Here is a 27,256-nt window from a genome sequence, read left to right on the forward strand (position 1 = left end):
ATCTCAGTAATTTTTTAGAGGAAAATGTACAAGTGGCAAAGGATATTGGTGGGGAGAGTAGGTATATAAAAGGGAGTGTGTTGAAAATGGGAAAATGGAAGTATGGACTGAATATAGTGATTTTCCATCATCCATTTATCAAGGTTGAAAAGGTCATATTTTCATCAAAAACTGAAGTTAATTTTATGGACTCCTCCTTTTAAATACTCTGTATCAGTGGCCAAATCCTGTAGGTCCCTTGCTTCAGTATCTTTCAAATCTAACTCCTTCTCTCCATTTCCATTGTAACTCTCACCATAATTTCTCACTTAAACCACTGCAAAAGCTCCAAGTTGGTCTCCTGGGATCCACTCTTGCCCCCGCTCTCAACAAAATCCCTTTTTTCTCATTATGGCTAGAATTTTTTTTAATTTAAAATATAATTTTTTTTACATACTAAAAACCTTAAATGTCTCACATAGTTCTTAGATTTAAAGTCTCATTTTATTAACATGCTCTATCTGATGTTAAAATTCTTCCTACTCCTCCCAAGGTCATTTCTAACCACTTCCATTACTGAGTACAAATTAGTCACTCTGCTTTTGTTTCTGTAACTGCTTTTTCACTGTTCTTCCTCAAGGTCTTTGAATGTCTTTTTCCCTCTGCCTAAAATGTTTCTTTTTCCACTTCCTTTTTTTTTTTCAACCCTGGCTTATTATTTATCCTTAGTCTTCACTTTTAATTTCACCTCTCCAGAGAAGTTTTCCCTGCCATTCCTCATTTCAAAAATTAGATTCAGTTTACATTCATATAGCAATCTGTCCATTCATGGCATTCCTCAAATTATAAATAAATAGCTATATTTTGCTAAATCATGATATCAAAGCAAACTGGCAGAAGTCTTTTGTTTGCATGACAGTTGTTTTAGAATCAACTGTTAAATAATGAAGACAATTTGAGTACCAGGAAACTAAGGTTAAGACCTTTCACCAAATTCGTAGGAAGTTGTCAAAAGACAAGCACTGGGCTTCCCTGGTGATGCAGTGGTTGAGAGTCTGCCTGCCGATGCTGGGGACACGGGTTCATGCCCCGGCCCGGGAAGATCCACATGCAGCGGAGCGGCTGGGCCCGTGAGCCATGGCCGCTGAGCCTGTGCATCCAGAGCCTGTGCTCCGCAATGGGAGAGGCCACAACAGTGAGAGGCCCGTGTACCGCAAAAAAAAAAAAAAAAAAGACAAGCAGTTCATGTGGAGATACCAAGACTGAAGAAAGTATCTGAATGTCCTCTCAAAAGTGCTTTGACTCAGCCCAGGGGAAATTGTTCCACATTATTAAGTGGATGAAAGAGGGTTATAGACAATCTAAAAGGACAAGTTAACCTTTGCAGAGCAAAATGAAATAGTTGTAAATATTGGCTGAGTGAGACACATTCTTTGGCAGCATTAGAGACCAGATCAGCATTTTAGGAAAAAATTAGCAATTCAGAAAGGCAACAAATTGCAGAACAAAACCAGCAACAGCAGTCAGAAAGATTTTGCAACCAATTCTGGGAGCATTCCTGATCATTCCTTAGTATTTTAGAACGTTTGGAAACAATTATGTGAGTCATTAGATTCTTTTTCTTTTTTAAAAATTTAGTTGGCTTTGTGTTGGAATTCTGTAAAATGTAATACTAATCAATGAAAAACATTAATAAATAAAAGAATTACTCAGATGATTAAAGAAAATTAATTTTTGCTTCCAGCACAGCATATATACCTAGGGCTTTATCAATGTGGGAAAGTGGATAGACCTTGGATAAAATATGAATTTTGTTGTAATACTGAGTTGAGGAGGTGGAAGTAAAGAAAATTTCCAAGGGGCAAGAGGGGATCCTGAAATCTGAGCTTGAATTAATAAGCACAGAAAAAAGATAGGTTTTTCCTAAGGAACTTTCCAGTATCATGATTGTCTAAAGGAAGAGGAGGAAGGTGAACCAGAGTGTACGATATTGAGCCAGGGAATCTGAAAGGGGCCATGAGATTGGTAATACTCCCTGGCTCAAAAAAAAGGAAAAGTGAATCTTCTCTGGATGAAAGCCTTTTCATTTTAGGCCCCAGTTTTTACACATATTAAGATCAGCCAAATATGAGCTTTTATTAAAGACAGTCAAATTTATAAGAAAATAATCTTTTTAAGAGACAGAGACAGACAGCAAAAAGGAAATAATGCCATTAATTTTATATGTATAAAATATTTAAAGAAATGATATAATTATGTATGTGAAATATATAAAGAAACAATGCAATGACAAAAAAAGAAAAAAGATAAAAGATAAAACCAAATGGATCTTTCAGAAATAAAAATAAATTGGGGGGCATCTAAGATGGTGGTATAGAAAGACCCTGAACTCACTTTCTCCCATGGACACAACAAATTTACAGCTACATATAAGTAATTTTCCTTGGAAAAGAACCTGAGACCTAGATGAAGTACATCTCCACAACAAAAGACAAAAGAGATGCATGGACAAGGGTAGGAGGGGCAGAGACACAGCCTTACCTCGGACCCCACCCTGGACATGGTGACCCCACAATCAGGAAGTATACCCCAAATACAAAACTCTCTCTTGAAGAGTGAAGGGATTGTGCCTCATGTCAGGCATCCCAACCCTGAGGGCTAGCACTGGAAAGATGAGCCCCTACAATGTCTGGTTTTGAAAATCAATGGGAATTCAGACCAGAAGAATCTGAACTGCAGAGAAAAGAGATTCCACTCTTAAAGGGTTTGCAAACAAACCCAAGCAAGCTGAGATCCAGTGCAAAAGCAACAGATTGAAAAATATCTCTACTATAAGTGAGGGAGACTCAGTTACTAATTTTAAAGTGGTTGGCGAGAGGCAAGAACCTGTAGGGATTCTATCCAGGAACAGAAGCACTCGTAGATACCAGTTTTACAAACTCATTTTAACATGACAGAGCCTATGGGCACCATCTTTGCTAGCCCTACCCTCCCCACTCAACAGGCAAGCCATAACCAACCTGGATGAGTGCCTCAAGCCTAGCCATCCTGCACAGAGACTGAATCACACCTGGAACAGACAAGCACCCTGAGTCCTGCCCTTCCTACACAGCAGACAAGCCACATCCAGGTCAGAGGAACACTCCAAGCCCTGACCCCCCAACGCAGAGATCAAGCCATAACCTCGTAGCCGGGACAGGTAAGTGACTTAAATTCTACAGTGGCCAAGCCATAACCAGGCCAGGTAAGCACCCTGAACCCCACTCTCCCCATGCAGCCGCCACGTCCCTATTAAAGATAACATGCCTACACAGCGCAAGTGAGGGTCACTCATATAGAGTGCCTGACTGGTGGCTGGGGGAGATTGCACTTCTGGGACACACAAAACAGCTCCTATACAAACACTCCTTCAAGACAGGGAGGTAGTTATTTCAGGGAGACAGAGGAATATGTTCCAAAAACAAAAAACAGGCAAGTGTCCAGAAAAAGACCTTAATGGAATAGATAAGCAACCCACCTGATAAAGACTTCAAATTAGTGGTCATAAAAAGCTTACCAATATTGGGAGATGAATGGATAAACACAGCAAGAGCTTCAATAAAGAGAGAGAAAATATAGGAAAGTACCAAACAGTAGTTATAACTGAGCCAAAATATACACTAGAGGGGTTCAACAGCAGAATGAAAGAAATAGAAGCACAAATCAGCAGGCTGGAAGACAATGCAATGGAAAACACCCAGACAGAGAAAAAAAAAGAATTAAAAGAAGTGAGGATGACTTAAGGGACCTCTAGGACAATTTCAAACAGAATATCATTTGCATTACAGGGGTCCCAGAAGGAGAAGAGAGAGAGAAAGGGCCAGAAAAATTGTTTGAAGAAATAATGGCTGAAAGCTTTACTAATCTGCGGAAAGAAACATACATCCAGGACAGGAAGCCCCAAGAGTTCTAAATAAGATGAACCCAAACAGAAACATACTGAGATACATTATAATTAAAACAGTAAAAGTTAAGGATAAAGAGAGAATCTTAAAAGTGAAAGGGAAAAGCAACTTATTACATATAAAGGAAACCCCATAAAGCTATTGGCAGATTTTTCAGAAGAAATTTTACAGGCTAGAAGGGAGTGGCATGGCATAGTCAAAGTCCTGAAAGGAAAAAAAATGCCAGCCAAAAATTCTGTATGCAGCAAAGAATTCAGAATTGAAGAAGAAATTAAGAATTTTCTAGATAAGCAAAAAGTAAAGGAGTTTATCATCACTCGATTGGCCTTACAAGAAATGTTAAAGAGACTTCTCTAAGATAAAAAGAAAAGGCACTAATTAATAATAAGAAAACATACAAAAGTAAAATCTCACCAAAAAAGGTAAATAAATAATAAAGATAATGGATCAATCACTTATAAAGCAGGGATAAAGGGTAAAAGACAAAAGTAGTAAAACTAATTAAAAATACAATAATTCATTAAGAAAGATATGTAAAATAAAAATATGTTAAAATGTATCATCAAAAATATAAAACATGGGGGATGGAAAATATAAAGCTTTGGAATGTGTTCAAAATTGTTACTATCAACTTAAAAGAGACTGTTATATACATAGAATGTTATATGTGAACCTCACAGTAACCACAAAAAAAAAAAAAACTCATAGTAAATACACAAAAGAAAATGAGAAAGGAATCTAGACATAACATTAAAGAAAACAATGAAACCAAGGGAAGAGAGAAAAAGAAGAAAGTAGCAGAGAAGAACTACAAAAACAGCCAGAAAGCAATTAACAAAATGGTAATACCTATCAATAATTGCTTTAATGTAAATGGACTAAATTCTCCAATCAAAAGACATTGGGTGCCTAAGAAAACAAGTAAGCTCTCCAAGAAGAGATACTTGTGCAGAGATCAAAATGGAGTGAGACAATGAGCTATCCAGACATTGGCATAAGAGATTTTCAGGCATAAAGAGTAAGCAAAGAGGCAGGAGGGGATTTGGTGTACTCAAAGAATAGAAAAGAGTTCAGAGTGGATGAGGCACAGGGAACAAAGGCCATGGAGTTGAAATAAATTCAGAGAGATAGTCAGAGGCCAGATCTTGTATGCCATGGGAGGGACTTTGGATAAAGTGTGTAGGAAAACCACTTGAAGTTTTAGAGCAGAAGAATGACTTGATATGATTGGTGTATTAAAAGAATCTTGCTTACTGTGAAAGAATAGATTACAGGGTGTTAGAGATCACCAAGACTGGAAGTGGGGAGACCAGGGAGAAAGCTACTACAGTAGTCCATGCAGAGATGGTGGGAGTAGTGGGAATGGTGAGAGTGATTTGTTCCAGAATATATTCTGAAGGTATAGACTACAAAATGTGTTGTATTGGATATGGATGAGGAGAGAAAGATGATGCAAGGATTATTTTCAAGGATTTTGACTTTAGCACACAAGCAGATAGTAGTGCTATTCACTGAAATATGAGAACATTGTAATAGGAACAGATTTGGTAGGTAGTGTGGAGGTGGGGGGAGGTAGGAATCAATAATCCAGTTTTGGATGTGCTAGATTTGAGATATCTGCTAAACATCCAAGTGGAGAGGTTTAATAGTCATATGGTATATCTATAGAGTTCAGGAGAAAATGTACGGCTACTCAAAAATTGATCGTTATCAGAACAGAGGCAGTTAGAAGCTATGGAACTTAAAATTTCATGTAGGGCATGAACATAGAGGAAGAAAAGAAAAATCTGAGTCTAAGATTACTCCGATATGTGAGATATAAAAGACCAGGATACAAAAAAATGAGACAGATAAATGGTAGCTAGTGAAGAATGTAGAATTTTTTAGTATGAGACACAAAGATAAAACAGGAAAATAAATAAGCAAATCATGTAATGAGAAGGACTAGTTTTAGTGAATATTCCCAAAATTAAAATAGATATTTTTAAAGTGACTTCAATTTTTATTTATATTTTTAAATTTTCATTTTAATTTATTTAAATTAAAAAGAAAAATAAACAGTTTACCCATTTCCCCTCACACCCCACCTCTGATCTATGGTGAAGTGACTTCATTTTTTATCTTTGTTTACCTTCACAGATAGCAATATAATTGATAAATTCTGATAGAGACTGATAATTTCACAAAACTGGATTGCAGGATGACCAAGTAATTTTCTGAAAGAAAAATATATATGAAAACTTATACTGTATTGTCAGTGTTGCTGTTCTTATACAAATAGATGGATAAAATAATAGGAGCAATAACTTCTGTAAAAATACTTTTAAAACCAAATCAAATACAAAAATCTTAGAGACTTCCATTTTATTTAACCAAACATTGCAAATATTCATCAATTTAATTGCATCCTTGGAAAAGTGTTTAAAGTCCAGGATTAACCAGAGCAAGTAATAAAACTCAAACAATGTTCTTAGAAGTTAACATACAGAGCTGGATGCATTAAAAAAAAAAAAAAAAAAGAGTAAGGTGAAAAATACACATTATGTGTTCCAAGTTAAAGCTTAAGTGACTAGAAGGATGAAAGTAATGAAAGCATATAGGTAAATGAAATGTTTGTTTCATTTGTTGAAATAAATCAATTGTAGTTCCCTAAACAAATCAAGGAGATAATCAATAGTGCCCGAAATGAAGTGCTCAGTATATCTAGCTGTTTTTAGTGTCCATTCACAGGAGAGGAAAGGAGCAGTATAGAAAACATCTCCTTTTCCCTATTCATTTCCTTTGATCTACGGAGGATTTGCACAGCTACTTCTACTTATTTATATCTCCCAACCAGACAAATAGTTCAGGCAATATGGGAAAGGGGCCTGCTCAGCAGCTTCTGACAACTCTGTTTCCCTCTAACCCAAACCAGGAAGTCTGGGAAATGTACAAGCGCTTTCCACCCACTCTTCTACCGTAGTCTATCACACATGCCCTTATGTCTTTGTAAGAAATCACGGTTACCTAACAAGGTAACTGTGCCTGCCTTTTCAGAGCCTGACTACTGGGGATACTCCCTGTGAAATAAGCAGCTTAGGAGAAGTAGGATACCAAATAGTGGAGATTGCAGGTTCTAAGAATTCTATACCGTTGAAATAACATAGCATATGATTCGCATTCTAGTAAGTTAGGAATCTACTCATATATCTAGTCAAAAATTCTCATTTTGAAATTTAAAAATCATTGCCTATACATTTAGGTATATTGTATTTTTAAAAGAAAACCTGTTTGTTTTATGCTTTCCAGAGGTATTGCTTCAGGTAATATATGGTCATTCAAGGTGAATTTCAGGTACCAGTGTGGTCACATTACCTTCCTTTCTGTGGCTGAAGTTGTGTGAATGAAAATATTTCAGCTCTTGCTGATGCTTTACTCTTGTAACATACTGAGATGAATCCCAATCCTTTCCCTGCCCAATAAGCACAGATAGCTCCAAACAACACTGGTAAACTAGTGATACCTACACTAAGGGCATTCCTTTTTCAGTCACAAATTGTGTAACAGGTAACCCTGCAACTGATGGTGACAGCCCTTAAAGGAACTGCTGTCAAAGGCCCACATTTTTGATAGATGGTTGGTGGGGTACAACTGCATGTGGTTCGTAACACCTGGAGAGATTCTTTAACTTGAGCCTCTGTAGTGCAGTAGTGACTAAGAGTGCACAGCCTCTGGAGACAAATTGCTTAGTTCAAATTGGGCTCTACTGCTTTCAGGCTATGGAAAAAGCAAGTTAGTTCGTCTATACTTTATAAAAAGTGTAAATAAAAAGAATAACAGCAGTGCCTAGATAATAGGAAACTTGTGATGACTGAATGAATTGCTGTAAAGCAGAGGAAGCATTGCTTATTACAGTGGCTCGACAAATGTTACTTATTAATTACTTGAGAGCAAAACAAAATAGTGATATTATGTAGTTTACTAAAGATTTAACTTTGGCACATGTGCAACAATTTCATTTATATAAACCCCACTTTATCCTCACTTAACTCTCAATTCTTGATAGTTTTGAGCTTGGTTTTGTTCAAGTCATCCTCTTTGGTGGTTCCATCCTTGCCTTCACATGATAATTATCTTTATTTCTGTATATAGCTACTTCCCTAGAGATAAGCTGGCAACAGGGGGCACTCAGACATCTTCTGAATTCACTTATTTTGACTGAAAAGTATAAGATTTTCTACTTAACCTGTGGACTTTTTGTTTCTGATAAGCTGTGTTCTGTTTTGCTTGTATCTATGCTTTGCCACAGGACTGAATGAGAAACTTCTAGGTTTTAGTAAACCATGGCTCTTCTTTTCACCTTTGACTTGATGAGCACGCTGGAAATTTGTATCAATACTAGATTTAATTTCCCCTGAGGGCAAAGTTCAGCTATTCTCCCTTCTTTCCCTTGCTGTTTCTCTGTACTTCTCAGGAAACTTCTTGCCTCCAAGAGAGTTTGCCGGGCTTCCTATGGTATAAGGAAACTCTTTGTGGTAGGCAGACTTTGCCTTGCCTTATTAAAAAAGAAAAAAGTAGTAATGGAAACATGAAACATGACTGTGGAAATAAACCTCTACCAGCATTTCCTTGATTGTTGGTTAGAAATGAGACTGGCCATTATGTTTAATATGTTTTAAACTTTCAATCATTCAATTATAGATGTCAATCCATATATTAATATAGAGAGAACGTATAGCTTTGATTTTTTTCTATTCTCTAAACAAATATAAAGAAAAATCATATTGCTCATGCAAGCATATACAATTTCAAGAACTTAATATTTTCTCATCCTAGTTTATTCATGCCTTAGAAAAATAACTTCAGGACAAATATTTTATCATAGTGCCTGCAATATTTTATCTCAGAATTGGCTGTGACTTTCCAGGTTCCTCTTTTTATTTACTTACTATTTCAATAGCATGGCCTAGTTTATAATACTGTCCTAAGGAATTTATATTTTCAGATAAAAATGTGTTAGGCAAAAAATGAGAAGAAGAAATACAGTGACTTTTTATTTCAATAAAACCAGCTGAAATAAAATTTCAATTTAATCAACATTTTAATATAGATATGACTATGCAGAATACAAGTATCAGTCCACACTATATCAGCAAGTCACTGACTATATTATAACATTATCAAATGCTCTTTTAAAAGAAGCTACATTTACATGATACCAAAATAACTGAGAAAAAGGGAAAATTTTGGCTGGTCATCTGCACTAGGACTCTTCATGCTAGTGTCCCTTTTTTCTCCTAACGTTTTATGTATCACACAGATATATCTTACAGGATTGATGTCTCCTGTTTAGTAATGGGACAATATTGATTTAAACTTAAGTACTTTGGAGGTCTTGGTCACAGAACAGGAAGTATTGTGGTGTAATCCTGGGGTAAATTTTGCTTGATATTTTAAAATAAATTTAGACTTTAAAGAAGATGTACACAATACAAAAATTAAACATGAGAGATGTGAATAGAGAGGGATGATTACTATATTTTAAATTATCACTTTAGTTTCCACTACTGGAAGGAGTGATCAGATTCTTAGAATAAAGTTAAAACCAAGTACAAATGAACTGAAGCTTTGGAAATGCAGTCTCAGGTATATCTCATTTAGTGCTTTCATCTTCCTAGAGGAATACAACTATACTCATATTTTAGTATTAGGAAACTGAGCCCTATGTAGATTAATAAGTGGGTGATGCAGGATTCTAGATTAGGTCTTTTAACCCAGGACTGTGCTTGCTTTACTATACCATGTGAGGAGATAAACAATACAACATTAAATGGTAGTGTTTGACAGAGTATGACTATGTGCCAGACAAAAAGTAGGAAATATCATGGTGCCGTGGTTAGTTTTATGTCAGTTTGACTGGGCTGAAGGACACCACGATAGCTGGTAAAACATTATTTCTGCATGTGTCTATTAGGGTATTTCTGCAAGAGATTAGCATATGAATCAGTACACTGAATAAAGAAAATTTGTTCTCACCAATGAAGAACCAATCCACTGAGGGCCTGAATAAAACAAAAAAGGCAGAGGAAGGGCTAATTTGCTTTCTGCTGGTGTTGAGATATCTGTCTTCTCCAGTGCTTGTACAACAGACTCAGACTGAATTATACCACTAGCTTTCCTGGTTCTCCACTCTCCGGCTTGCAGGTGGCAGATTGTGGGACTTCTCCACCTCCATAATCACGTGATCCAATTCCTATAATAAATCTCTCTCTCTCTCTAGATATAAATATATAGATACAGATATATAAATATATACATATAAATATATATAAAATATATTGTATCTGTATTTATATATCCTATTGATTCTGTTTCTCTGGAGAACCCTAAATAATACATATGGATGGTAAATATTTTGCCTAACTATCTGACATGAATTGCTAAAAGTTATGCTAGTTCCCTGAGAAAGTAAGTCCAAAACTCAAATCAATGACTTTCCACATAAAGAAATTAGAAAACTAGAAAAACTGAGCAAATTAAAAACCCAAGTAAGAAGATAAGAGTGAAAATCAATGAAGTAGAAAACAGAAAACAATAGAAAAATATTAAACCAAAGTCTGATTCTTTGAGAAAATAAATAAAATTAATAAACTTCTAGCCCAACCGATCAGGAAAAAAAGAAGAAACAAATTATCAATGTAAGGTATGAAAGAGGTGATGCCACTACAGATTAGTCAGATATTAAAATGATAATAATAAATATTATCAACAATGCTGTATCAATAAATTTGAAACAGATAAAACTGTCAAATTTATTGAAAGCGACAAAGTACCAAAGCTCATTCAAAAAGATATAGACAATCTGAATATTCCTGTATCTATTTTAAGAATTGAATTTGTATCTAGAAACATTCAAACCAAGGAAATGCTGGGCCCAGATAGCTTTACTAGGAAATTCAGTGAGTCAATTAAGAGAGAAATGATACCAAAATCTAGAAAATGGAAAGGTAGAAAATACTGTGCAACTCATAATATGAGGCTAGCATTAGTTTTATTCCAATACCAGGAGAGAAAATAAATATTCCTCATAAACACAGATGGGAAATTTTTTGTTGGAAATTTAGCAAATCAAATCCAACAATATCTAAAAAGGGTAATGTATCATGACCAAGTGAGGTTTAACCAAGTAAAACAAGTTTGGTTTAATATTTGAAAATCTATCAATGTAAACAGACTGAAAACAGACAAAACATGTGAGCATCTCAGTAAATGCTGAAAAAGCATTTGACAAAATCCAACATTCCTAATAAAAAGCTCTTAGCTAAGGCTTCCCTGTTGGCGCAGTGGTTGAGAGTCCGCCTGCCGATGCAGGGGACACGGGTTCGTGCCCCAGTCCGGGAGGATCCCACAGCCGCGGAGCAGCTGGGCCCGTGAGCCATGGCCGCTGAGCCTGCGCGTCGGGAGCCTGTGCTCCGCAACGGGAGAGGCCACAACAGTGAGAGGCCCTCGTACAGCAGGAAAAAAGAAAAGAAAAAAAAAAAAAGCTCTTAGCTAATTGGTAATTGAAAGAAGCTTTCTTACCAGATTTTTAGAAAAATCTATGAACTGTTAGTTAACTTCATTTCTTTTTGAATTTTCTTACGGTTTCCATCTCTCCACTGACATTATCCATCTGATCTTGAAAGTTTTCTAATTTTTGCATTAAGTCCTAATCATATTAATCATTGCTATTTTAAATTCCTGATAATTCTAGTATATGTGTCATCTCTGAATCTGGTTTTGATTGTTGTGTCTCTTCAAACTTTGTTTTTACTCACTTTTTGGCTTGCCTGCTGTTTTTTGTTGGTGGTCTTGAAATCTGGACATGCTGTTTTGGGTAATAGGTAATGAAATTAAAAAGCCTATAATGTCCCATAGAGGAGATATGTTTTGTTTAATATTTGTTACAGCTATAAGTACTGGAGGCTTCAAATTCTTAAAATGTCCTTATTTCGTCTCCCTCCATGGCTTTGGGGTTTACCTTTGTTCTGTTCTTCAGAGGGAGTCTGCATCTTTCAGATATTTGCGCTGTTATAGTGAAGGCATTTTGAAGTGATGATGGGTGATGCGGAACAGGATGTTCTATGAACTTTTTTAAAAATATCATTGCTTTAATAGGCCTCTATCTCAGAGTGAAGCCTTTCCAAGAGTTTTTGTCCCTCCTACACAGGTGTAGCTTTTTATCTCTCTCTTCCCTATATTCTTTTCCTTGGTGCAGCATTCTCAATCTATTTCCTTGAGGCCCTCTCCCCTGTTGAGTATCATTTTTTATTTTCCCCTTAGGTGGAACAGAAAGGCTGAGGCAGGCTGGAGTGGGTGGAATTTTCTTTTGCCATCTGGGACAATGTTTTAGCAAAACCTTGAGGTAAGCCTTTTGGTAAAAGTCCTTCCCTCTGGAGAGTAGGTTTCTGTTAAGCAGAAGGGTCTAGGTAGAATTCACAATGGCTATTCTTTCCCTCCCCCTTCCAGAGCTAGGAAGAGATTATTCTCAGTTCCTCATCATGAGAACCCATTGGGCTTCCTGGAGGGGAAGTCCATGAAAGAGAAGGGGATCCTCTGTAACTGCAGCCTTTAGAATTTTCTCACTTTCTCACACTAGTCTGTACTTAGTCTCCAGAAATTTGTCAAAATTATTAGTTAAGGAAATAGTTCTACCAATGTATGGTGTTGAGAATCTTCTGCCTTATGTAAGCAAATCTTGGACAGTGCATCTCTCTGAATTCATCTTTCTATCTAGATTTCAGGGTGGTGATTTTCTCTGAAAACTCTGTTCTCTGATATAGAGTCCTAATCATATTAATCATATGAGAAAGTCATTGATTTTGTCCATCATTTTCCTGTAAGGAATGGAGTGACAATTTTCAAACTCTTTATATGTGGGAGCTAAAAATGAAAGTGGTATAACCACTTTGGAAAACAGTTTGGCATTTTTTTAAAAAGTTAAATATACTTCTACCATATGACCTATTAATTCTACTCCTAGGTATTTTCTCCAGGAGAAATGATAACATGTCCATGCAAAGAATTGTACAGAAATGTTCTTAGTAGAATTGTTCATAATATCCAAAAAGTGGAATGAATACAAATGTACATCAATTGGTGAATGGATATACAAATTGTGGTATATCCAGTGCAGTAGTATCCAATGGAGTAGTACTCAGCAATAAAATTAACTGTTGATACATGCAATGACATGGATCAATCTCAAAATAATTATGAGTGAAACAAGTCAGACAAAAAAAATCTATTGCATGATTCCATTTTTATGAAGTTCTAGAAAATGCTAATTAATCTATAGTGACAGAAAAAAAAAGAATAATGTCTATATATAGATGAACAGGATGAGGAGGGTTAGTTGGAAGAAATTACAAAGAGCACAAGGAAATTTTGGGGGGTTATAGCTATGTTTTCATCTTGATTGTAGTGATGGTTTCATAGGTGTATACATATTTTAAGACCTATCAAATTATATTTTTAACATATGCATTTTACTGTATATCATAGCTCAGGAATGCTGCTAAAAAAAAAACTAAACTCCGTAATTTCTTTGACAATTCTCCCATCAAAGGGTGGAATGTAAGTTTCCATCCCTAGATTATCAGCTGACTTTAATTAATTGCTTTTAACCAGTAGAATGTGGAAGATTTGTACCTTGATGTCTTTCAAGGCTAATTTGGAAAGGTGATACACCTTCTGCTTGCTTTCCTCCCCTTCTCATGATGCTTTTCCTTGGACCCCCACCACCATTTTGTAAGCATAGAAAGCCACATGTAAAGACAATATTGAAATGTTCTGGCCAAAGGCCCAGCTAACATTCTAGTGAACAGCAGCATCAATTCTCAATTGTATGAGTAAACGGTACCCCACATGACTCTGGTGCCCCAACCTTCAAGCTGCCTCAAGTGATGCTGAGTGAAGTAGCAATGGGTTCTTCCTATATAGTCTTGTTCAAATTGAAAATTCATGCACAAAATACATAATTTTTATTTTAGCCATTAAGTTTTAGGTAGGTTCGTTATCCAGCAGTTGATAGATAGAATAGGTATTTACTGGCATTATTTGTCTTTCTCTGTTCTCTGTTACTATAATAGTTGATGTGACTTCTGGTAAGTGTATGTGTGAGTATGTGTGTGGGAGGATATTGACCATTTAAAATGTGCCAAAGAGCAGATTCTAAAATTTATCAACATATACCCTGTTAACATGACAACTTCATGCAAATCATCTTTCAGGCTTTTATTTCAAACCCCTGAATCTTCTTTGAGGGAATCCATGAGATACTACTAAATTTAAATTACATTAAGAAATAAAACAGGAAAGAATTATATCTACACTGAACTTAAGGAGAATCAAGCCTTCCCTCTAAATCTTCTAGGATTAAAATAAATATAAAACACTTTTTTGGAATCCCATATATTATATGCTCATTTATCATAAAAAAATAGTTGTCTATACATGCTAAGGCATACAGGGAATTAATATGTTCTACTCCTATTTTTGAAAACCAATATTTTTAATTCTTATGACAAAGTGATTAGGCTCTTTTGAGGTTGGTTTGCATTTTTAAGCTTTGCTTTATGACAGATATTTTCTAATTCCTTGATCTAATAAATTGAATCTAATTTCTGAAGTCACTCCTCTCCATATTATTCAGAACATCTACCCAGAGTATAACCACATGTTGTGGGAACCACTATCGTCACCTAAACCCAGAGTCTATTTGAACTTTTAGACTAAATTTTATGGCCATTTGGCTCTTCCCACTGTTACCTAAGTTGTGTTTATATCAGGGTAATCAGGAGAAAGTTCATATAAACTATGACATTAATGTGGATTTTCAAGTGGGGATAAACTTTTAATAGGTATTTTCTTGAGCTGTATAAAACCATATGGCATTTTGTAGATAAAAATGAATATTTAATGCTAATTTCACATAGTTCTACCTTATTACATTGAATTGCAAAATCCTCCCTAGTGACAGCAAAGGTTAGCATAGCATTGGAATTTTTAGTATTTCTGAAGACTAAATATGTGAAGTATGTCAATCTCATCCGAACTTTCATTAAGAGTAAGGAGATCATTCTGGTCTGCACTACCATAGCTTAGAGGTGAAGAGCGTGGGTTCTGAGGTGGATCACCTGGAATTGTTTTTTATTCCATTCCATATGATGTGTCCTTGGGCAATTAAGTTAATTTCTCCATGATTCAGTTTCCCCATCTATATAGTGGAGTTACTAATGATACCTTCACCATAAGATGGTTGTTACTATGTAAAATGTTAATTTATGTAAAATGCTTGGAAGAATGCCTAACACATAGAGAATATTAAATAAATAATTTTTGACATTAAAAATAGAACTAATACAGGTAAATATTTCCATTCATTACACAGAACATCCCAACAATGATCTGATGGACAAATTAAAACACAGTTTTTGAGAATTATGGAACTACTTGATAGTAGGCAGTGGTGTTTATATAACAATGAAGTTTCACACCAAAAAAAAAAAATCTTAAGCCTAAATACCCAATTTTTCCAGTTGTGTCCAAAGGGACAGTTACTACTGTAGGTTGAGAGCACATTATGAGTTATGGAAAGCTACACATATTCCTATATACATATCACTACATAATATGTGATCATTATTACCTACTACCAATATTACTAACACTCAATTTACTATAAGTAGCTGTTCCTTGGATTACAAATCAAATGTAACCTATGAAAATCAAAATCTAAATATACATTTGAACTTGAGAAGAATTAAACTTATATATAAGGTAAAATGTTTAGTTTCAAATTGAGCAGATTTGTTTTTTAAGACAAGTGTATAAAACACTTGCATGAGACAAAGCTGACCAAATGTAGGCCAATTCCTCACAGCTTATTATCCTGGAAAGGATCAATTGTGTCAAAATTTCATACTGATCTCCTGAAAAAAAAGAGAAATAGCAGTGTACATTTTTTTGTGGGGAGGTGCATAAAAAGACTTGGGAATATATAAAACTTCCAATTATCATTTTACATGATCCAAATCTTGGATTGTAAAAACATAGCTCATCTTTATGTGAAACACATATTCAATCAGTCAATCGATAACATGCACATACAGAGTTGGTTAAATAGTATTTCAAATTGTTGACATTCTGAAAATATTTCCTCAATATTATACATTTAAATAATTTACATTTAAATAATTTACATTTAAAAATGAAGATTAAAAAAACCTTTATTTTGATTATTAGTGATAGTGAGCACAACACAAACTAACATTCAAATTTGATTAGATCTGAAGGAAATTTCATTTTTAATCTCCCTAAAAAAAGTCAAGATTTTTTTTTTTATGGAACATATATTATTTACAACAAATGTTACAAGTTTTAATACATCCTAAAACAGAGACATCAGTCAACTCCACACAGCATTAACTTTTGTAATCCTGGCTAGGGGCAGCTAACTCAATTATAGGAACAAAGCAAGTAACGTAAGGAAAGGAAAAAGCCAGTTATTTTGAGAAAGGAAGGTGATTTCTCCCTTAGGATGAAGCAGCAGCTTCTCAGCTCCAAATAATTGCTGTGTGGGGCTGTTGGAATGTTGTAATGTGGGATAGAGTTAAAACTTCACTTTTTCACAAGAAACTGGAAACCCATCATTTCTCTGCTTTTTAATGTTGGCAACAATTCTAAAGAATTTTAATTGTGATACAGGACAAACAAAACATCTCTGCGGACCAAATTAAGCCAGCTGACCACCAGTTGGTGTGTCCACACCAACACTCATCATATTTTCCTGCCTCTGCAGGTTTGCTCATCACCTTCCCTCAGCTGAGAATGCACTTTCCACTCAGATCACTGCATGTGAACCTCCCAGCTAAATATTCACTGTCTGCATGAGCTCTTTCCCCTGGGTTAAAGATGGAAATAATGCCTGCTTCCCTAGTGTTTGTCGAACACTTCCTCAGTGCTTGTCTACCACTCGTATCACAGATCTTACATATAATTGATTTATATCTGTGCCTGATTCTAAAACCATAAAAGCATGAATGATTTCTTATGAAATTTGATATCTACATTCATTTAGTACAATACCTTTTACATAACAGTGTTTAAATATACAACGAATGAATAAATTCTAGCATTAGTCTCTTCAAAATAAGCTAATGTAGAGTGGTGGATGTCAAATGGAAACATTATAATAATTTCTAACATTTTAAAATAACTGCATAAAAGATTTATATTTTAACTTCATCTGAATTCATGGGGATAGGTATTGAGGCAATGGGGAGTATGTAAGCACACACAAATGGATATTTAGGCTTAAACCATTTTAATAACTGACAGTAACAGTTCTAAAAATAATCCTTTAAATTAATACAATGAAATATGTTTAATGCCTCAAAGGATCAAAAAGCAATATTTTTCCAAATTTATATTTGAAATAATAGAACTATCTTATATGATTTAATACAAATGATACGGCTTTATCAAACTTGATAATTTGTATTTGAATAGCAGTCTAAAATGTCTCATTACCTTCCTGTGAATTATTTCATATTGACCTTCACTTAGCCAATGACACTGATTCATTTCTTGAGCTCCAAGTTATGGAAAAAACCTTTATTGAACACACATCCTACCTCTAACCTTTTCCATTGTGCTATATTTCAAACCTAACCAAAAGAACAAAGAAATCAAGTTTCAAAGGTACTAAAATCCCCTATAAAGAGGAGATATAAGGCATGATTTTCAAGAGCAATTTAATAATTACAAATTTCTGAAATAAAACTGAAAGCAACATAATAAATTTAGTATCCTACATGTGGAGTTCATTTATGTTTCCAAGACTCATAGGCAATGAAATCTTGACAAGTTCTAAATGTTAATGCAGTGAGCTCTTAAAAACGTTCATTTCAGACCAATTCTTAAACCAGACAATGGCAAAAGTCTAATGTTTAAAACAACAGTATTTCCCTTATTTTATATAGTGCAACCTACTTTACAATAAAAATAAGTTACCTACTTATTTCTCGTGTGTTATCTCATTTGATAAATACAACTCTGCTAAGGAGAAAAGGGAAAAACCTGATATCCACTTTACAATGGGAAACCAATTATCAGGAAATGAGGTGACTTGCTGAATTTTAACTGTTAGCAATCAGTGGAGGCAAGGCTAGGCCCCGCGTCTCCTGATAACATCTCTGGGGTTCTTTACACTCTATCCTTTAGCTTATCACAGATGTAGAGTACAATCATGGAGCATATTAATATAATATACACTCTGTAGCAAGAGTGGGGTGGCAGTTATCTAATCTTTTTTTAAAGAAAATTTTGCTAAACTTACCAAGGAGAAATTAAAGTCCATTTCAGCATAATAGGACCTAGATGGAGGGTTTGTTAGTGCTTTCTTGGCATCTACTCTAACTCTTCCCCAGTAGTTCCAGATTTTTATTTAATGAAGGTGTGCTTCTGGGGAAACGGAATCTTCTCAGCTCCATTTTTAGAGCAAGTGTCCTAAAGTAAGAAGTAAGCCAATCAGCACTTCTTTTCCTGTTTCCAGTGATTGGTACTGTTTGAGGCACCTGAACTAAGTGGACCCAATCACTGTGAAACCAAGAGATTTGCTATAAATGATGATATAACTGAAGAATAATGTAGTCTTGGAAGCCTGGGATCACCAGAGGAACATCATTTAAAATAAAGTCAATATCTTTTAAGGTAAATCACAGAGATAAAAACTGAACTCTTAGTCATATCACTGAGCCTTGTGTGACCTACTTCAGTTACATGGGTCAGTAAATTTTTTAAGCAAGTTCAAGTCAGGATTTTAGTTATTGCCAACCGAAAATGTTCTAATTATTGATGAATTCATCAGTTCTGAACTGAAAGTAGTTCCAGTCATTCTCAGTAATCCATTCATATGTTTAAAAGAAACCGCTCTTAGGGATATGACCTAGAATCCCTCAGGCTACTGTCAGTGAGTATATTATGCCTACTGACTTTTATTCTATACAGATTCCTTGATTTCTAGAATTCCCAGTAAAGTCATATGACTATCACTTCTGTAGAAGGAATTTTTGTTTACTTCTTAATTCACACTCTAGTCTTAGTTCCTCCAACTAAATAACCTCAATCCCTTGTCTTTTTAAATAGGTAGGACTTATTTTCAAGACTTTACTTATCTATGAGTTCACTCTAATCTCTCATTGATGTATCCACATAATTATTAAGTGGGCACTGCAACTGGACGAAATATTAATCTTGAACTCTATTAAGTATTTGGGGACAATGTAAATTGAGAAAATGTATTTTTTCAAGAATATACACTTCTAGTCATGAAACTTGCTTTTCTAATATCATATGACTTAAAATAAAGTTTCTTTGTATTTATTTCATAGAACAATTCTCATTAATAGTTTTTGATTAAGATAATGATTGGTTCTTAAATTGCAAGATATAACAAATTCCTTGAGCATTTTTCTTACTCTTTTATTTATTAAATCTGCCCCCTACATTTTGCATGCTACATTGCTTAATAGAAACATTAATAAATATTTTTACTTAATCACCACATGTTTTTACTGGTCATCAATTCCGTTGTTATAGAACAAGCAAAGCAAGATTTTTGAGAAAAAAATACATGAATTGCCAAATATTTTGAGATATTAATTCATAATATATCAATGAGTACCTATCATTTACCTTGACACGTAAGGCTATTAGCATTAATAATAAACATTAATGATAGCCACCACCTACTGGGGACTTATGATGAGCCAGACACTGTTCTAAGTGCTTTACCTATGTCAACAATTCTCTTAATACTTACAGTAACCCTATGAGACACATATTCTAATTTGGTCCATTTCTTAGATAAGGAAACTAAATGTCTTAAGTTTCTATACAGAACTATTTAAGACTCTTGACATAAGGTTACACAACTAGTAAGTGTCCATGGCAGGATTTGAACCCTGGCAGTCTAAAAAATGCCATAAAATTTAGGAGCATACACCTAGCTCCAGTTCCCAGGGCTCTTGATTTATGGGGTCTTAAATTTACCAAGTGGGTATTAACTGTCTAGAAAAGTCCCAGATGGTGGTAATTTAAGATAGACCTTCTTCACCTTTCCAGAGCTAATCAGCCCTTGGAATAAGGAAAGTAGAGATAGGTACAGAACCAGTGGCTATTGAGCGTTTATTATTTTAAAGGAATTAGGCATTTTTCTCTTTGAAGTGTGGAATAGTCTGGCCATCTTGGGGTAAACTAGAACATCAGCAAGAGGAGCAGAGTTTACAGCTTTGCCCAGTTCTTCACGTGGCTTCCCAGATTTACCTCAGTATTTTTAACTGAGTGCTTAGAATGGAGGGACTTTGTAACCAAAGTATATCTCAAGTCAAGACTTAACTGGCAAACAGATCCCAGCTATAAACCAGAACCTTGAAAACCAACTTCTTCCCCAAAGGATTGGTGCTACAACCCATTTGTTATAGCAGCAATTTGAAAGGGAAGAGAAACCTTTAAGCTTATATTCCACCTATTTGAAAATTTAATATAATAATAATTTTCTACAGTTTACAACAAATAGATTTTTACTGAATTGTTTCAGGAATGTTCTTGCTGACTATCATTGTATGGCTGTGTTACAATGTTATTCAGCTACTTGGCTTCAAATTCTGGAATGACTTGAACGGGAAAACAAATGACCTAACTGAGAGCAGAATTTAGTTTATTTGGCTGATGATCAGGGCCTTATATTTTTATAGCTGTTGGAATTCCTTGTCAATATGTTTATCAAATAGCTGTGCTTTTAACCCCTAGAAGGATATGATCATGAGTGTGTCTTTAAAAGGAAAGACTCTATTAAGATTACCATTAAAATGACTATCAACTTTTAAAATGATTGATGTTTAACTGATGCCTCAATTCTTTATCTCAGAACTTCTAAAAATGTAAGATGACTAGATCCTTAATACCAGACTACAATCTCACTGCTACTGCCATGTGGAATGATAATCAGAGTTATTCAAAAAATGATCTATTATTGTGCTAACTAAAATACATCCGTGGAGCCAACTTGCAAAATAGGAAAAAAAATTGTCATGAAGAACCTAGGGGTAAAACAGGAATAAAGACACAGACCTACTTGAGAATGGACTTGAGGATATGGGGAGGGGGAAGGGTAAGCTGTAACAAAGCGAGAGACAGGCATGGACATATATACACTACCAAACGTAAAATAGATAGCTAGTGGGAAGCAGCCTCATAGCACAGGGAGATCAGCTCGGTGCTTTGTGACGGCCTGGAGGGGTGGGATAGGGAGGGTGGGAGGGAGGGAGACGCAAGAGGGAAGGGATATGGGAATAGATGTATATGTATGACTGATTCACTTTGTTATAAAGCAGAAACTAATAAAAAAAATTAATGAAGACAACCTTTTGGTTTGAAAACATTAGATAAGAAATTCTATTTGCTCAAATGTTTCCCTCGAATTTATAATTGCTATTATTAACATTATTTTGAAAGGAAAGTCAAGAAATTTTTTTCTTCCTGCATAATTTCACCCACACTTCTTTGTTTATATGCTCTAAAATAATAACCATAGCTGCCAGTAGAGGTTTAAGTATTTTATAAACATCAATCAATGTCACAGCTAGAAGTAGATGAAACACAGAATACAGCAGTAAATCCTGAAGTGCCTTTTCTATGACACTAGTCAGTTATTTCATTAAGGAACATTTAAGTAAAATGCACTGCATCCTTATCAGGGCAGACAAGGTTTATAGAGATGAGGAAAGGAAGGGGAAAATAGATTCCTCCGATATCTTATTTGAAAAGAGATTTAGATATGATCCTAACTTCGCTTCTTCGCCTTCAGGCCAAACCAGCACAGATCTTGAGCTCTAGAGATTCTGGTAAACTGAGACAGAAATAGCTGAGAGTGTTTGTGCTTGTAGATTGGAAGAAGATGGAGTGATTTGCTCAAATAATATGCTAGTCTCTGGCTTCCTCTTATTCTCACGTGTTCTAGTGCATGGGGTGAGGTGGAGGATTGGGGTTTCTGGGTTTTTCCCCTCTTGAAGAAAGATTATTTAGAGTAGGAGCCACAGGACATGGAAGAGTACCCATACAAGTTGTAAGTAGTTGTTTCAAAGGAAGCAATCCAGGGCTCCCCTGGTGGCGCAGTGGTTGAGAGTCCGCCTGCCGATGCAGGGGACATGGGTTCACACCCCTGTCCGGGAGGATCCCACATGCCACGGAGCAGCTGGGCCCGTGAGCCATGGCCGCTGGGCCTGCGTGTCCAGAGCCTGTGCTCCGCAGCGGGAGAGGCCACAACAGTGAGAGGCCCGCGTACCGAAAAAAAAAAAAAAAAAGAGTCAATCCAAAGAGTGCAAGTGAGGATAATAGTGCTTTTAAATTATTTGCCCCTTTCACTCCAAGTCTGAAACCATAAAAGCACAGTGAGTAGTTTCCTGACTCACAACAGAAATGGAATAAGCAGGAGGACCCTTGAGCTCTCCTTAGTGGTTAAAGCGTGTTATTAAAGTTTCCTACATCTAGAGCTGAGGCACTGAGCCTAGACAGCATAGAAGTCTCTTCTTGAACACTGCAAACACACTGTAGTTTCTGGCAGTAAATTAATACTTCCTATGGGCTCACCAGATTACCTTAAATGTCTCCCAAACTCTTAGCACAGTGTGGACTTTAATACTCCACAAGGCCTTATGTGAAATATTTTTCATGTCATCTTTGCCTAAAACAGAGGTTATCAATGGAGACGCCATCATTTTCTCCTGGCAGAAAATGTGCCAAGTCCCTTGATAAAACTAACAAATCCTCCTCATACATCTTATCTCAACAGGTAAAATTATGTCACATGGCGTAAGTCACCCATGAGCAGTCAACTCAGAGATCTGGAAAGTATACAGTATATCTCTGTTACCTGGGCATTGCTGCTGTTTTGCTCTGGAAGAGTCAACATCCTTCAGTAAATGAACTGAAGATTTCAAATTTATCCAGGGTAGTGTTGAATTAGATACTTCCATATGACACAGTTAATCCCCAAATGTATCCATGTTTCCTTAAGTTACGTACTACTTAAACCTTGATGAAGTAAAGTTTAAATATCAGGAAGAAAAGAAAAAATTATGCGACTGAATAAAGTGATTCAAAAATAATTGCTAGAATTTTTGTAAGCAATTCAAAATAATTACAACAGTTTCTATCTTAACAGATTTCAAAGGGAGTCTTTGAATTTAGTCTCCAGAGCCAATATTCCATTTGGAAAGCCTCTAACTCACAATGAAAACTGCTATATTTGTGATTAGGTGAAGTATTTCTTTCAAATTGATAGTTTTTGGAATACCTCTCTGAATTTTTTATAGTTCTGGGATTCCTATCATTTTATCTACTATAAAATGCATAATCTCCTTAAACTGAAAAAGCCAAATCAGGCAACTCTTGCAACTATATATATTTTTTCTTCCCCTGAAAGGCAAATTCAGTTATTCTAAACTATTTATTCTAGAAGCTTTTTAGATAGTCTCAAAATACAGTCTAATTGATTGTCATGAAAAGAAGTCCTTATCCCCTCCAGGTTATAAATACTTTTATATGTTGAATATCACCTTAATATTATACTAAGCTTCTCTCTCAACAGAGTAGAAGAATGAATAATTCAATTTAATATCTTTCATGAGAAGCAGGCAGATTTTAGACACAATTACGCCACTACTGTGTCTAACCTCACTCTCGTCTTACCAAGAAAATGGCTAATAACAGAATAAGCTCTTCACTGTGCTCATTGATCTTGCCTTGATTCCACAAATAGATTCTGACTGCATTCCAGAATGAACAGTCTTGATATAAATCCTATGCTATTAATGCATCAACAAAGCCTGTACCATAATATTACTCTAAGACTCAGAACCAGGAGAAGTTTCTGGCAAGCAAAATTCCCTTATTGTATGTCATAGTGCATGAATTAGCCTCACCCTTGTTTTTTTTTATAATATCTGAATAATTTACAAGCTATTTTAGATTAATACCCTATATCAAGTAGACAAGATGAGAGTCCTCTTACATGTTGGTAGTTTTTATTATAAAAAAAAAAGATTCAGTATAAAAAAAAATTAAATTGTTGGCTAATTTTTGCCAGAAAGAACAATTTAGTATCAATAAAATTAAATTTGAATCATGATTTTTGACAGAATTTGTCAACACTTAATACTAAATTCATCTTCTAACAGATTAACTAATTCTACCATTTGGAGATATTTTGCTGTAATTCAACCTGAAAGGTCCACCCCTACCAAAAAACAGAATGGGGGTGTCAGGTACTTGTGGATGTTAACGAACAACAAGGAGATCAAATAATAGTGGCATATCTTAAAAAGAAAAATTATGGCAAAATCATCTTTTCCATGTTTTATGTTGCAATACACTGAAAATTTGCCCAAAGAACTTGGCAGTGAAAATGTTCTCTTTTGAAAATAAAAATGGCCCTGCCCCCAAGTTCTGCTATAACTCATTTCTCTTTGGAAATAAGTTGGCCCTTTACCACTTGGTTTTAATTCTTTATAATTACTCCTACCTACTTTCTATTATCAATATAACCTATTATTTTTGAAAGAAATTTTTGATTATTTTAAGTATTAGTAACCCTCCAACCCTCAAAAAGTAATAGATTATCACTTTTTAAGTTTTATTTTATTTTTTTTATATTTATGTATGGATGGATGGATGCATGTATGTATATATTTATTCATTTTGTCCCATGTTATTTATTGAGAAACTATAACCTACCCAGGACTGTGTTGTGGGCAGAAAAGAAATACTTAAAAAGCTTTCCCCAACTTATTCACGAACTGTGACACCAGGACTCTGCCACCCTGGGACACTCCAGCAGACACTTTCTGTATCCTAAGGGGTTTCCTTCAGTCTTGTGTTCCTTAGACACAGATGCTTTTCCTTCAGTTCTGGGGCAGCTCCAGGTCTGGTCTGAAGAAAGAGCCAAGTCTGCCGTCTTTTCAGCTCTTTGTCAGGTATATAATTTAGTGTTATGAGTCACTTTAAATCCATTTTGAAATTAGTCATGGTCTAATTGTGCTTTCTTACAAATAACAAAAATCACACTTAATGTCTTTTTCCAATCTCTTCATATTAGACCACGTTTGGATCCCTGTGTGTAATGTCAGCCGCCGTCTCCATTCTCCTATCATCCATCAGTGCCTAAAAGAGATCAGCATCTCTGACTCTTCATCATGTAAGTTGATTGTTTACTAAAAACAGCTACATTCCCTTTATGATATCTGTTTCTTTTGCTCAGAGTAAAATTTCTAGTTTCAGGTTCAGGTTATCTATAAGACAAAGGACCATAATGATAAAAGTAAATTATTGCCAAAATAAAATAGATTCCTCTCCAGGCTAATATGAGAGGGGAGGAAGAAAAGATTTATTATTTATAAATTACAGTAACAGAATTTATATTATTTAGATGTTTCCCACCCTAGGCACTGTCATAATATGAAAATGCCCTAATTTTGGGAATACTTTGAAATTTTTAATTATTTATATTACATAATTAATATGATTTTCTATCATTTTGGTTTTTGAATTATGTTCTCAAAAGTTGTCTATTGGATTTACATTTATAAATAACAGCTGTTCAGACTGTGTTAATTCCTAAAGAGCTTTCTTATTAAGTGGAATTAAAGAATTTCCCATTTGCTTATATCTTATAGTAAAAGATCTACAGATTACTGATATAACTTTTGAAAAAACTATGTGCTCAGATTTCCCTCCAACATCTTTTTTAAAATTAATTATATCTATAGTAATCATCCTTAAATTCAATCTAAACAATCTGTTAAACTTGCTTTGAAATAGTGAAAATTTCCAAGGACATTTGGAGTAAATTATTTCTAAGAAAAGCACAAAAACAGTAAAATATTTTCATGAATAATGTCTTATCAGTATATCCCACTTTCTGTATTTGTGTTTTTTTTACCTACTGAAGACCTCCTGGAGGTAATTTATACACTCTGTATATAGAAGGATTTTAATATTCAGTCAGTCATCTCTTAGGAATCATATGTTGAACTCCATCTATCTGATAGGTAATATGCTAATCAGAAAGAATGCTGAGACAACTGGGAGGGAGAAAACATATTGGGACATATATAAAGAAAGAGTTATGAAAGTATGAATTATATTATAAACCTCTGTATAATATTTAATATATCATACTGTTAGATTATTGTACATATACAAAATATTATAAAATACCTCAAATGTGCAATATAATATGAAGAATGATACAACAAATATCTCTGTAGCTACTGCTCAGGTTTAATATAATTTAGCATTTTCATGTATCACTTCATATTTTTTAAAAAATAAAGCATTACACATAAAATTGAAGCTGTACAACTCTCTTGGATTCTCTCTCCTTCTTTCCCCAGAAGTAGTCACTACCTTGAATTTCTGTTTCATTATTGCCATTCATCCTTTTATATTTTTAATATTTTGGATTCTGAAAGAATACATAGCTTTAATTTTCATATTTTCATACTTTTGTAAATGGCATTCAACTTTATGTACCTTTACTTAATTCTTTTCCCATATCAATATTATGCATTTGAGATTTATCTACATGAAATTAGTTCCAATAGTTTCCAAACAAAAGCTTTGATTTTGTGAGCATTCTTACGTATGTTTCCCTGTCAGTGTGTGAAAGCATTTCTCCAGGGTGTACTCCTGGAAATGGAATTGCTTGATGGGGTATAAGGTAAATTTATTCTATAACTTTTCCAGAATGGCTGTACCAATTTACTCTTCTACCAACTGTATAAAAGTTTATGTTTTGAATTTTCATCCTTGCCAACTGTTGTATCTTCAGACTTTATATTTTTTGCCAAACTGATGAGCATGAAACAGTAACTTGTTGTTCTGATAAGTGGAGAAATGTGTTCCTTTACATAGATTTATCAGCTTCCTGATTTTCCTCTTGTGTATATATTCACTGTTCCTATTCATAGCCTAGTTTTCTATCAGGTTGTCAGGTTTTATTTTCACATTTAATATTAAAGATCTAAAATCAACGATACCCACTGATAGCAACTAAAACACCATATTAGTTTATATTATAGCTTTTAAAGTCCTTAATAGGTGTCAGGAGAACTGAATCAGCTAAAGTATATAAAGCATTTATAAACCTGGGCACATGATATGCAAACAATAACACTTACCCCATCATCCTCACCACCATCATCATCATCTTCATCACCATCATCTTCATCATCCTCATAAGTTACCATCAT

General features: G+C 34.9%; 1 long non-coding RNA gene across 1 annotated transcript in view; it reads left to right on the top strand.

Annotated features, from left to right (window-relative positions):
- Positions 1-25,181, top strand: part of LOC308621493 — a 408,448-nt gene extending 383,267 nt beyond the window's left edge. Inside the window, exon 5 of the long non-coding RNA XR_014016473.1 lies at positions 25,102-25,181. This is a non-coding gene — a long non-coding RNA (uncharacterized lncRNA). The remainder of the gene's footprint in view (positions 1-25,101) is intronic.
- The last annotated feature ends 2,075 nt before the right edge of the window (positions 25,182-27,256 follow it).

The sequence above is a fragment of the Mesoplodon bidens genome (genome assembly GCF_964165515.1).
Source record: "Mesoplodon bidens genome assembly, chromosome: 8".
In the NCBI taxonomy this organism is placed as follows: domain Eukaryota; kingdom Metazoa; phylum Chordata; class Mammalia; order Artiodactyla; family Ziphiidae; genus Mesoplodon; species Mesoplodon bidens.